Source organism: Trematomus bernacchii, unplaced genomic scaffold, assembly GCF_902827165.1.
Source record: "Trematomus bernacchii unplaced genomic scaffold, fTreBer1.1, whole genome shotgun sequence".
Lineage (NCBI taxonomy): Eukaryota > Metazoa > Chordata > Actinopteri > Perciformes > Nototheniidae > Trematomus > Trematomus bernacchii.
In genome coordinates, this window is record NW_022987564.1 from 22,725,565 (window position 1) to 22,739,403 (window position 13,839).

A 13,839-nucleotide genomic window follows, 5' to 3' on the forward strand; every position below is an offset into this window, starting at 1 on the left:
TAGCTAACGTGTGATGTTCAAATGAATGAATATCTTCTTAACAGCATTATTTAAGTGTGGAAACATGACAGTGTCTCTCATTAGCAAACAGTGTGTAGCCACAGTAAAGCAAACTCACAGCTTTATAGCGTCAAAACACCGAGATAAGTACATGTTAAAGTACAGCAGTGAAAGCAGTTGGAGTTCAACATGTCATACATACATAAGGACCTGCTGTATGGAGTACTCACACAGAGGCAGCAGCTGCAGAGCTTCACATGGACCGCAGCAGGTGGAGCAGCGGCGGAGAGTGTCTGCAGCAGCGGGGGGAGAGCCTCCTGTACACGGCTAGTCCAGAGAGCGTTCCGCTGAATGGAAGCCTGTCCGCTGTGTCCAAAAGCACGGCACTGTGTACTCAGACACACACTAACACACACACTATAGGTTTCACGGTGTAGCTCCCTTCCTCTGCCCCCCACTCCCTCACTCTACAGTGACGTCATCGAGAGATGCAGCCTGAGATGCTGCATTCACTTCCTATAGAAACGGCTGTGGATAGGACCTAAAGCCTTGTGAACCCACATTTTTTTTACTAACTACAGTTTATCTCGATTGTAACAATTGAAAGGTATATACAATATTTTTTCAATTAATCAACAATATAAAATATAAAAAGGGCCTATATCAATGCAGGTAATATGGAACATAATATTAACTACAAACAAGGGTATTTTCTAATAGGAATATAAAAAAACGAATTGGATGGGAAATGTTACCTGATGATAGCAATTTATACAATTTCTGAGGATCAAAGTTGTTGAAAAAACACAGAATATAGACAGAGAAGTATGTAAAAAACGTAATGGAAATTCTTCCATTTGTTGAGAAACCATTGGACGACCAGTAGTTTGGTTAGAGGTTAGCTTAGGAGCAGTCCTAGTACAGGAACAACAATGCTAAATGCTAGCCGTATGCTATGTTAACACAATTGCAGAATATTCTTTAAAAATATTATGTTAAGCACCCTGCTGACATGGACTAACGCAGCACTAAAACACGTTAGTATGAGGGACCCACAGAGACTTCAATGTATAATTTCTAGCATTTTATCCTCACTTTAACTGTACCGGCTTTAGCCTGTCGAGGCTAAGCCGGGACAATTAGAATGTTCATTTGTTTGTTCTAGACTAAGCTAAGTGCTGTTTTAATTAAGCGAAGAAAAAAAGAGAAGAAAACTAAATATGCTTGTCAGAAAATGGGGTTCACTATTGCAGAGCAAAAGGGAAAATAAAGTTTAAGAACAATGCCCAGCCATGTGAATATTGTAAATCATATATAGTACAGAGTCTTGGAGGTTAATCTCGAGTAAATGGGAGATGTTGCATACTGATGACGCAGTCTAGGGATAATGTTGTGCCTGTTAGTAGTGAGTAGACAGATTTAATTAGTGTAATATAGAGTCATCATCAAACAATAACCATCGTCTTAAAGGTGGGGTAGGTAAGTTTGAGAAACCGGCTCGAGATACACTTTTTTTTATATTCCATGGAATGCTCTTAACATCCCGATAGCAATGAATATCTTAAGTGCTTTGACAAAAAATACATAAAAAAATGTCATCTGTGGAAGCCGTAGTACTGTAAAAAGCACGACCAATCATTTTAGCCGGCCCGGCTAAAATAACTGGATGGCCTACCTGCCTGTCAGCCTTCCATCTGTGCACAAACTTATCTCGTGCCCTCATTGGTCATGTGCGCGTTCGTGTGTGTTGGAGGAGGGGCTCTATAAGGAAGTGGCAGATTTTTTCCGGCTGTGTATTTTCAAATTCTAGCGATCTCGAGCTGGTTTCTCCAAAATGACCTACCCCACCAAGTCCGCTTAGCATGATAAGCAATTTTTAGGGTCAGTTAGTAGGGCTCAGGTCAAAATAACATAAACAATTTTTACTGTAAATATAAAGGTAGACATTGAAAGAAGAGCTAAATTAATTGCAATATGTATACCTCATGGTGATTAAAGGGCCGTTTTCTTATTATGCGCATTGACCTACATTTGGAAAGACATGTCTGTAAATCAGCTGATTTTTTTTTGGAGCTGAGTACTTTTTGTACTATGTTGGGCTTCATGCACCATTATGCAACTTTCATTGGAATGAACAGGGTCGCGCCTCTGACGTTGTATCCAGTTCCCTTCCTACATCCATGGATCAGAATATTAGCAGCCATGACAGGGATGCTGCATTGGGACGGTTTGTGTCATCATGGCTAAATGTGCTTCTGGACACACCTACTTTCTCTGTCAATTCAACAATAACTGGCTGAAAGACACATTTACGCAAAACAATGTTGTATTTGTTATTTTGTTGTGTGATTCTGTCCTTCTGAATTTTTCTACTTTTTCTAGAAATGCTAATGAGTCTCCAGCTGATACGCGCTGAAGGGACAGAGTGAAGGCCTCAGACTGATGGACCTGTGTGAGTCTCCAGACACTTCACAGCATCACAGCCTGTCTCCTGTCATCTGCTTTATCATGCGTGGGAGGATGTGTAATCCTGCCTTCCAGACTGCACACCAACAGGATTTAGGATTTTATTAGGCTGTCGATGCAGAACATCAGCCATGTTTATTATGAGCGATCAGATGCTGCCAGTCAAATGAAGCAGAAACCTCAGAGTCTGTTCAGAAAACCCAAAGTTGTCAATTTCTTTAATTTGATTGTAAAACAAAAGGTGATTCATGTATTTTAACCCTCTAGTTGATGAAGGCTGTTGCATCAACCAATGTGTTGCCTGCATACTGTTTATTCTTTTTATGTTTTATGATGTTTGGCAAGAAATAAAGTAAAGCACTACCACCATCTGCTGCTTTTTACTTCTTTTTTTTCAGGATTTTAAGCGTGAGCAAGAAATAAAGTTCAAATGAAAGAAGTCTTGGCTCTGAAGGAAGTGATCATTTGGATTGTCTATGTAACGGGGAATGTTTGAACCCAAATGCAGCTCACAGGAAATCGGTAACAGTTTGTAATGAAGTTTCATTTCAAAACTCAACTGGTACAGAGCAGGGCAGCTATTGACAATTCGACCGCAACCCTGTAGTGCAGCTGAGGAGAGAAGCAGTTGTGATGCGGTCGAATTGTGAAATGAAAATACCCAAGTAGCAGCCATGATAAGAGCTGTTCGGATTCTCAGATGATAGTAAAGGAGCTTTGAAACTTCCTTTATAACCTCCTTTAGCTTAGGAAACACTGGACCTTGCTTAACGAAAGGAAAGGAGAAAATGCTGTCCCACAATACCTTGCAGTGGTAACATTTACTGTGACACATCATTTGGCAGTTAACAGAAACAACCGATCATGACCGAGAAATGCGTATCATGAAAGTTACGGTGTTTATCAAGCATTTTACAACTTATGTCATAACTTGCCAAAGTGCTTTGTTTTGAAAGTTCAACACTATAATAATCAGAATGAGAAATATGAACGTTACTTTATATAGAAAAGGGTAAGGAACAAATTAAGTTCAAACAACATTTTTATAGTAAGTTTAGCTGGAAGTGTTTGTAAATCTTGAAGAATTAGTTGACATTCACGTGCTGAAGGAAGTTGAAAAGCCTATTTCACATCTGTCCGGCTGGGGGGGGGGGGGTGACCCCTCCTCTGTCTCCCTGAGCTTTCTAACATGTTTCCCCTGTATATTGTGGAGAACGATTGGCGTTTTTCCCTTTCCTGTACACCCTGTTTAGAAGCACTGATGGCAGACATCAGAGGACACATATCTGAAATGATCTGCACTCTTTTTCCAGTTTAAATAGACTCACAAATGCACACTCTGACATCAACACCGTTCAGCTCTCTCCACAGCACAGAGCTGCAGCTTCTCCTCTCAGCATGTTTCTCCATCACACCGCTCCCGTTTTACATTTTCATGCTGCAATTATAAACGGATTATAAATGGATCCGCTTCATTATTGTGCATATAGGAGATGCTTTTCCACCTTGTTGAAGATGGAATTGGCTGAGCTGAGCTTGACAAAGGACAAAGCTGTTCTCCATCTTCAGAGCTGTCATCCTTGCCCATCAGTTTCTGTGTGACTGCTCCCTACTCCATCGTGTGTCACCTTCATCCTCTACAGCCCTAAAATGACAGAGCGTGGCCAATTTTTCACATCCAGACTTGCTCCCATTTTGGACTTGTTCATTATCACAATCAATTATCACATTTTCCAACCCTTTCACTCTCAGCTCCGCTCTCCTCTCTCTGGGCTGTCTGGGTGTATTTATAACACTGATGAATAATTAAAGCTCAAAACAAGATAGTTTTCAATCTTTGATTACAAACTCAATTACATTTATTATGCTTTATTTGCATGTAATAATGGTATTAAGAAAAGAAAAGATGCACTTATATACTTACATTATTAGAAGCCAGACTAGCTATTTCCTCCAACTTGCAGTATACTGTATATGCTAAGCTGAAGCTATGTTTTAGTTTTGATTAGTCGGTATTTCACCTTTATAACCCAAGCACTTATTACACATGACAGAAAAACACTTCAGAAGATCTCTGCCCGTAACATCTTCCAACCATCCAGCCACACCAAACACCACCGACAGGAAAACTAAATGGACAAAATAACACTCAAGCTAACTTAAAGTGGACCTATGATGCTATATTTGAATAATATAGTGTAGGACCATACCTATATAAGGCATATTTATACCTCTTTTTTTTTTCAAAATACCAAACAGATCATGCATTTTAGCCATGCCTCATTTTGCTCAATTTGAATTTTTTTAGATCTGTTTTAGCAAGGGCAGATTCTGTGAGAACAGCACCACCTACAGGCCTGGCATATGTACTACAGCGTCTCCAGCGCTTTCGACCGGCAATGGCCGTGGCTGTCTCCTCCTGATTGGTGGAGTTGGCCCAATAGCCGTAGCGCCACTGTCCTGACGTCAGGAAAGTGTTCAAATCTGGATCAGTTTTTATCAGATCCGTTGCAGCCCCTTTTTTAGAGATTTGGGTATGGAAGAAAATAGAGAGGGTTGTGTTTTCTGACACTTGGTGAGTTCCCTGGAACACCGGGGACACATATTCATGTTTAAAAGACGTACAAAAGTGCATTTTGCATGATAGGTCCCCTTTAACAACGATAAATCTGAGACTGTTGAGCTCAGATTTGCAGACTTCTCAGATTTGCTGTGCTCATGTTGCTCATATTCTTTTGAACCCAGATTGAATTGAAGAACAACTTCTCCAACTTTATACTCTTCTCATTGTCACAATGGTTCACCGGCATTAGCCTACTGTTTCAAGTGGTTACAGTAGCTCCACCTGCCTTTAGCCTACCGTTTGCTAACGGCAGCGCCCGCTGGAAAGTAGCAATTTACTGTCTGACTGTCACATAAATAACATCTCCTGATGCATATTTCCTGTATAAGTGAATATTTAACTTTCTCAATTTTGTTTAAATTGAGAAAGTTTGGCAACATAGCACCGTAATATAACGTTTCTCTCATATTACATAGAGGATGTTAGCAAGGCCATCATCTTGACTCATGCTATCATTGTAGAATTTGCCGCTTTCTATACCGGCATCATTTACCGCGATGTTTCTGTACTATATTCTTACTTGTGATAGTCTGTGTTTTAAATAAGCCTGTCGCCGGTATTAAAAAAAACAAGAGAAATACGGCCAATGCAGCATAAGCAGTGTGCCGCTCTTCATAACTTGTAATGGTAGCGAAAAGGTGGGCTATGTCCGGATAATATTGCGTGATGTTTATATGTGTGTTGTCGCTTCCCTCTCACTTTGCAATCTCAGCGCTTCTGTAACAACTTTCTTCTGCTGTACTCACTATTAGCCGTTATTGCTCAGGTTAATCTCATTTTAGCCTCTGGTGTAAACCCCTTATGTATGAGCCAGTTTTCGGGGCCAAGAACTGGCGCCGCTGCAGCGGGGAAAAAAAGACAGGTTAGCAATTGGGAACAGGCTTAAAACCAGCACTGGAACTACTTTGGTGAAAAAAGGTGTAAGAGAACTGGCTCCACCATAACATCAAGATACAGCTACCGCACTCTATTGGCGGACCGACAGAATGCAAGGGGGGGGGGTGTTCATATTGATTATGCTTGGAGCTTAAAATGTAGGCTAAAGCCCCTTTCACACAAGTGTTGTTTGGCTCAGTGTAAAACAGAAAAAGGCCCATGTCCATTTTCACAGGAACATTCCTGGCAGCTACACAGCCAGCCCCTGCTGCCACTGTGGACATCAGATCACCCCCACCCCCCCTCCCGCTACACCTGCCAACTCTAAGCTCAAACCGTCAGGAAAATAAGATCTGTTGAAGTGTGGACAGATGAAGCTTCAGCAGCTCTACAGGAATGTTATGTGTGCAAAGACTGGAATTTATAAACCATCTACATCTAGAAGATTGATATTATTAGTGACATTATCATTGCTAATAATCGGTCCGTAATCCCTTACAAGAAAAACAATCACAACTTCTCCCTCACCATTAAGAACTCCCCTCTGTCTCTCTCCCCACCCATCTGCAACCTTAAAGTCATTTTCAAAAGCAACATCTCCTTTGAAAAAAAAACTTCTTCCGTATTAAAAACATAGCATGACTTCACCCACCGCTCTCCTTCTCAGCTGCTGAAACACTCATCCATGCCTTCATCTCATCTAGAATCGACTACAGCAACAGCATTTTATATGGTACACCATCCAAACACCTCAATCAAATCCATTACATTCACAAGTCTGCTGCTCATCTCCTCACCCACACCCCCTCCTTTGACCACATCACCCCTGTCCTCCAGAACCTCTTGTTACAGCCCGGCTCATAGAATGCACAAATATGGGAGACAACACAAGTTTAAGTGTACCAAAAGACATATTTATGTGCAATAAAACAAAGCCTACAACTTAACAATCCTAAACAATGCTACCTCACCGACCAGCTCCATCACCACACTCCTTCCTGCAACCTCAATTCTCAACCTCATAGATCATGCACTGGACCTGGGGGGACACTGGGGGTTCTTCGACTTTTACTTAAGGTCAAGATCTGAGGACTTTTTCCACCTCTGATTGTGGCCATGTATTTTTTTTATTTACATGCACTCTGAACATACCATTAATTCAGAGGTTTTTTCCCAATACTAAATATATTAAAATACTGTTTAAAAGAAGAATTTCAAACCTGCATTGATGTTATCTTTGTTCTTACTGTAGTTAATAGCTTAACAATAAGGCAGATCATCTGAAGTCTGGTGCCGTTTGGACGATTTTACTTTGAGTTGCGACCATATCGTGTTTTATGGCGAGGGATGCGTTTCCGTGGAAACGGCATATGATGAGACCTCAAATTTGGCGTAGAGCTGTTGAGGCATGGACCGGTGATATACAACTCAAGTTTGGTGGACCATCGGACCGTGTCCATTGGAGTTACAGCGACATCGTGTTTTATGCAACCCGGTATCACGGCAAGACGTTAAAAAAAGTTACACGGTATTGTTAACATGGCCCAACCAGTGGAGAAATACCCGGAAGTGCCAAGTAAATGGTGTACCGCGCCTATTGGTCGGTTTTTATTGTCAAAATTAGATGTTTTTAATTTATTTTTTAATCGTCACACTCGATTTCGCCGATTTTCTTGTTGCCCTAGCTGGTCGACACCTCTTTTAGCAGAAACAAAGGCTACATTAATGTATTAAATCGATGTTAATCCATGTGTGTGGATCATAGACTGTATAACAAGTCTGACAAACAGGAAGCACTGCCGCCAAAACTGAAAACGTGACGTGGATCATAAATATATCAGCAATTAAACAACATCTTACATTTCTTTTCACACAATACGTCTCCTTGCAGTATCAATACTAATTCGGCTGACTTTTATATTTGATCCAATTGGTAGATAGGTTATATTTACACCATAACGGTGCACAGCTGATATAAAATGACTTGTCGTTTTTAAAGATATTACTGATTTTCTTTGAATATAAGAATGTAAATACTGAGTTGAGAGAATAGTCAGGGGTTTTGGGTGATGGGAGACACATCTATGGAATCACAATTTCAATAGCTTACCATTAAATGACGGATATACCTTTCTGTCTGTGATGTTTTACAAATCGGATATTAGAAGTAAAACATGTGAAATAATATAGCAATATCCTGTACAATTATGTGAAAACATGAATAAAACTACACATCTTCAGATGTTATACATACACAAGTGTCCTACACTAATAATACAAAGTTATGATGGCTGTGTGTACCTTGTGTGCACCGCCTAGTGGTTAAAGCACGTTATTGAATTAGTTGTGTATATGATATGTCAATGAACCTTAGGAAATCTTGAAATCTTGAAAGGGATATGCAAAATAGCCATTATATACAGTCTTTCATTAACTATTAGTAGAGAATAACGAGTAATGAATATACTTTATAGGGATCTGCAGATAAATGTTTAGTCTTCTCAAGCAGCAACTATCAAATATCTCTCCTGATTGTTGGCACTTGACAATCACCTTTCCCTGAATTTTACTCAGGTGTAACTAAAGCCTGATTTAAGAGTTGTTTATATTTCACATCATTAATCAGAATCTGCAAAGTAACTAAAATAAATGTAGTGGAGTAAAAATACCAGGTTAACCTCTGAATTGTAGTGGAGTAGAATTGCTGTTTTGTTTAGTAATGGCTATTGAATATGGAATAAAGGTTTTGACAAGACCTGGTGTAACAATAATCAAAAAGGACATTAAAAGAGCTCCAGATGTTAATGATCTAAACAAAACAGCACACCTGAAATGTTTATTTAAATACTTTATTAAGGGCAGTGAATCAGGCACGCCGGATTCATTTAGAAGTGGGGGGGCCAAAAAAGTGCGTGTGTATGGCCCAATCCCAAACCACGCCCTACACCCTACCCCTACACCAGGGGTGCCCACACTTTTTCAGCTTGGGAGCTACTTTTAAAATGACCCAAGCCCAAAAGATCTACCTACAGGGCCGCCCCTGCCCAATCTGTGTCGCGAGCGCGAGGGGGGGGGGGTGCTAGTGGAGTAAACGGCGGATAAACTGTGGCGCGCTTACACTAATTGCGCCGCATAAGCGCATAATAGTGCGCCGCATTTGCGCTTCAGATGAGGAGGTGAGGCCCCCTCATAACTGCATGAACCCGTATGGCACAATATAACTCAGACTGGCTTACCTGTACGTCAATCAAGTGGCAAATGCCATAGTAAGGATGGATGATAGGCTAACTTTACGTCGATCGCGATCGACGTAAAGCACCCCTGCCCTACACACTCCCCCTCCGTGACGGAGTGAACTCCGTGGAGTGACACATGAGGCTCCCTCCTCTCAGATGGAGGGAGTAAATACAGCGGCAAGCTTTGGGACAAACTCCCCTCTCTCCGGCAGAAACAGGAAATGCCGTAACTGTATGTAACAACGGTTTCAAATCAGCATCTCTTTGACAAAAAATGTAAATTAATAACTCAAATAAAACTCCAAACATCTTCAATTGTGGTACTTTTTTGTAAAGCTCTTTTAGTTTTAAACCAGATTTTTATAAGCTTCTTAGTTTTTGCAACAGTCTGTAAATATACACACGTTTATAATAAAATGCACATTTACCTTTTTCTAGACTAAACACAGGTATATGATCCTAAGTTAAAACATATGAGGTTATCATGAGGTTGTTAACATCGCAATTTATCAGTGGATGTTTGCTGGAAGCACAATAACTGCATGTTTTGCATTGCTTTTAATTTCAGTTAAAGGGGACCTATCATGCAAAATGCACTTTTGTACGTCTTTTATACATGAATATGTGTCCCCGGTGTTCCAGGGAACTCACCAAGTGTCAGAAAACACAACCCTCTCTATTTTCCTCCATACCCAAATCTCTAAAAAAGGGGCTGCAACGGATCTGATAAAAACTGATCCAGATTTGAACACTTTCCTGACGTCAGGACAGTGGCGCTACGGCTATTGGGCCAACTCCACCAATCAGGAGGAGACAACCACGGCATTGCCGTTCGAAAGCGCTGGAGACGTTGTAGTACATATGCCAGGCCTGTAGATGGTGCTGTTGCTCACAGAATCAACCCTTGCTAAAACAGATCTAAAAAATGTCAAATTGAGCAACATGAGGCATGGCTAAAATGCATGATCTGTTTGGTATTTTGAAAAAAAAAAAGTATAAATATGCCTTATATAGGTATGGTCCTACACTATATTATTCAAATATAGCATGATAGGTCCACTTTAATATAGTGGTGAGAGGCTCCCGATACATTAGATTTATAAGTTCCTTAAGTGAATTAATTTTTTCTGTATGTTTTTCAAATCAGTGTTATACAGTAAGTGTCATAGACAGTGTTACATTGCTATTATTATCCTTAAAATATATGTAAAACAAAACCACTTATGATCTTTTTATTTGAGTGGTTTACTAATGACAGTTAATTCTGTTTTTGCTATTGATGGTTTCATTTTTGTGAAAAATAATAAAATAATCAAATTCAATAACGTGCTTTAACCACTAGATGTGCCTTTCTATCAAATATAAAAGTCAGCCGAATTAGTATTGATACTGCAAGGAGACGTATTGTGTGAAAAGAAATCTAAGATGTTGTTTAATTGCTGATATATTTATGATCCACGTCACGTTTTCAGTTTTGGCGGCAGTGCTTCCTGTTTGTCCAGAAGTCTTCTCATCAGGGCTCTATAAATACAGAACTACGGCAGATATGTCATATTTAATGCAGCCGAACCGTGTATTACAATGCCGTTATGTGATAACCTCCAAAGAGAAAAGCAAGCACACTCGGAATAAAGTATTATTCTATTTAAAAAAAAAAAAAAATCGGATTTCACATCGCATAAACACCATTTCCCAACGTGCATTGCGGCTAAACCATCGAATCACCGAGCTGAGGACCTTGCCTACGTCTGTTTCCTGTATTTTTTATGACGTTTGTATTTGGTTATACACACATTCCTTCACATTTAAATTTAAATTTACATTAAAGTATTTCGTGAGGCCTTCTAAAATGTTTTTAAATATAACTACGGTTCTAGTTGAAGAGTTTGTAAATTACTATGAACCGAAGCTGTTGCCTGGCAACGCAATCGCACAACGTCACGTCCGTTAATTCCACATCCACACCTTTATATATACAGTCTATGATCCACACACATGGATTAACATCGATTTAATACATTAATGTAGCCTTTGTTTCTGCTAAAAGAGGTGTCGACCAGCTAGGGCAACAAGAAAATTGGCGAAATCGAGTGTGACGATTAAAAAATAGATTAAAAACATCTAATTTTGACAATAAAAACCGACCAATAGGCGCGGTAGACCATTTGCTTGGCACTTCCGGGTATTTCTCCACTGGTTGGGCCATGTAACAATACCGTGTAACTGTCACGTTTGAAGGGACGAAACCGTGACATATTCACGTCTCCCAGCATGGTAGATCGTCACATGTTCACGTCTTGCCGTGATACCGGGTTGGTCTTATGGCGAGGGATGCGTTGCCATGGTAACGCCACATTATGTAACCTCAAATTTGACGTAGGGCTGTTCAGGGCAGCAGTGTTAATGATAGTCTGATGTTTGGCGGCGTTCTGAGCATGTCAGTTGGTGTTATGACATCATCGTGTTCCATGGCGATGGATCGCCTAGCATCGAGCGAACGTGAAAATAGCTTCTTAGGTAGATAGCTAACGTTAGCCATTTATCTGACAAGCTGAATAGCAAACGTTAGCTATCTACCTAACAGGTAGAGGTATCTAGCTTACTTTAGCTATCTACTACTTCACAAGCAAGCTGTGTTCACTCTCTAGTTAGAAAGCTTTGTTTGCTATTTATCTTAATAAGCTAGAGCAGATTTGAGCTATCTAGTTAGCTATAGCCAAATTGGTGGTCTCAGTTTGAATTAAAATTGCTATTATATGTTGGTTAAACATGTAGTGCGTACCTGTGTCTACCGTTATGGCAGTGACACTAATTTTAAAAACGTTGCTGGGTTTTGGTATTTTTAAACTCAAAAAGTGATATTTCTTCATAACAATTCATTCAAAAGCTTAGAATCAGTTTGTTGTCAAGTAAAGGTTGGTAAAGCTGGCGACAACATGTAAAGCAAACGCTCTAACTGGAAATACCAACACATAATGTTGAAGTGCGTAGAGCAGACGAAACATGAGGTTAATAGAGCTGGAGTCAGGGCGGGATTAGCATTAGCTTAGCATTGAGACTGCTGACGGCTTGGCTCATTCCAAAGTTCAGATATACTTATCATTATAGAGATGCTCCGATCGATCGGCCACCGATCGATATCGGCCGATACTCACTCTCTGCCGATCGATCGGTGCTCTCTAAAAATGCCGATCGCGAGTGCCGATTGCATGACGTAAAATGATGACGTAAAATACATGACACTTTTCTCTGTGCGCGGCAAAACAAGCTCGCAAAAATGGCTTCACGAGTCTGGTGTCCGAAAATGACAATAAAATAGCGGTGCAACGTGTGTGTGTGTGAAGCAGAAATCCTGCAGCTCCGCCCGCTGTGACGGACCGGTGAGCGGAGCAAAATACACAAGAGTTAGACCTAACACACTTAGCTATTTTATCTACCTCTGGAACAAGCTAAACTAGTTATAAATATGTTTATTCTTCACTGTCGGGTCACTCATTACTGGATCAGTGAGCTGCATGAGAGACTGAGGGAGAGAGGGAGAGAGGAAAAGAGAGAGCTTCCGCTAATTTCTCCCGTGTTATTATCCAAAGTTAAAGTTTTCCCCCTCCACCCAGGCACGCAACCTTGGCGTGATATTTGACCCCACCCTCTCCCTCGAGCCCCACATCCGCCAAGTTGTTAAAACCTCATTTTTCCACCTCCGCAATATCGCCAAACTCCGTCCCTCTCTCACCTGCCCTGCAGCTGAGCGACTCATTCACACCTTCATCTCCTCCCGCCTGGACTATTGCAACGCACTCCTCTACGGCATCAGCACTACATCCCTCAATAGACTTCAGCGTGTCCAGAACGCAGCCGCCAGACTCCTCACCCACACCAAATCATGGCATCATATCACCCCGGTCCTCAAAGAACTTCACTGGCTCCCCGTTTCACACCGCATCCAACACAAACTCCTGGTACTCACCTACAAAGCCCTCCACCACCTGGCCCCCCCCTACCTCACTGACCTCCTCATCCTCTACCAACCACCCCGGTCCCTCAGATCCACCTCAGCCGGTTTGCTTTCCATCCCCAAGGCCAAACTCCGGAGCTTTGGGGACAGAGCATTCTCTGTGGCAGCCCCGAAGCTCTGGAACTCCCTCCCCCAAGACCTCCGTGAGTCCGAGTCCCTCACCCTGTTCCAGTCCCGCCTCAAAACCCATCTCTTCAAATCTGTATACCCATAAGCCCACCCCCCCACCCCCCACTTCCTCCTGACTGCTTTCTGTTTTTTTTTTGTTTTTTTTTTGTTTTCTCTGTTTTGTTTTTGTTTTGTTTTGTTGTTGTTTTGTTGCCTGTCCTTGTCTGTCTACCCTTCCCCAAATGTAAAGCGTCTTTGGGTTTAGAAAAGCGCTATATAAATAGAATTTATTATTATTATTATTATTAAAGTGGACCTATCATGCTATATTTAAATGATATATTGTAGGGCCATACCTATATAAGGTATATTTATACGTTTCTGTTTTCAAAATACCAAACAGATCATGCATTTTAGCCATGCCTCATTTCGCTCTATTTGCTGTTCTCCAGCACTGTTTTTGCAGGGGGCTGATTCTGTGAGCTGCAGCTGACCACGCCCCCCTGCAGGAGAGG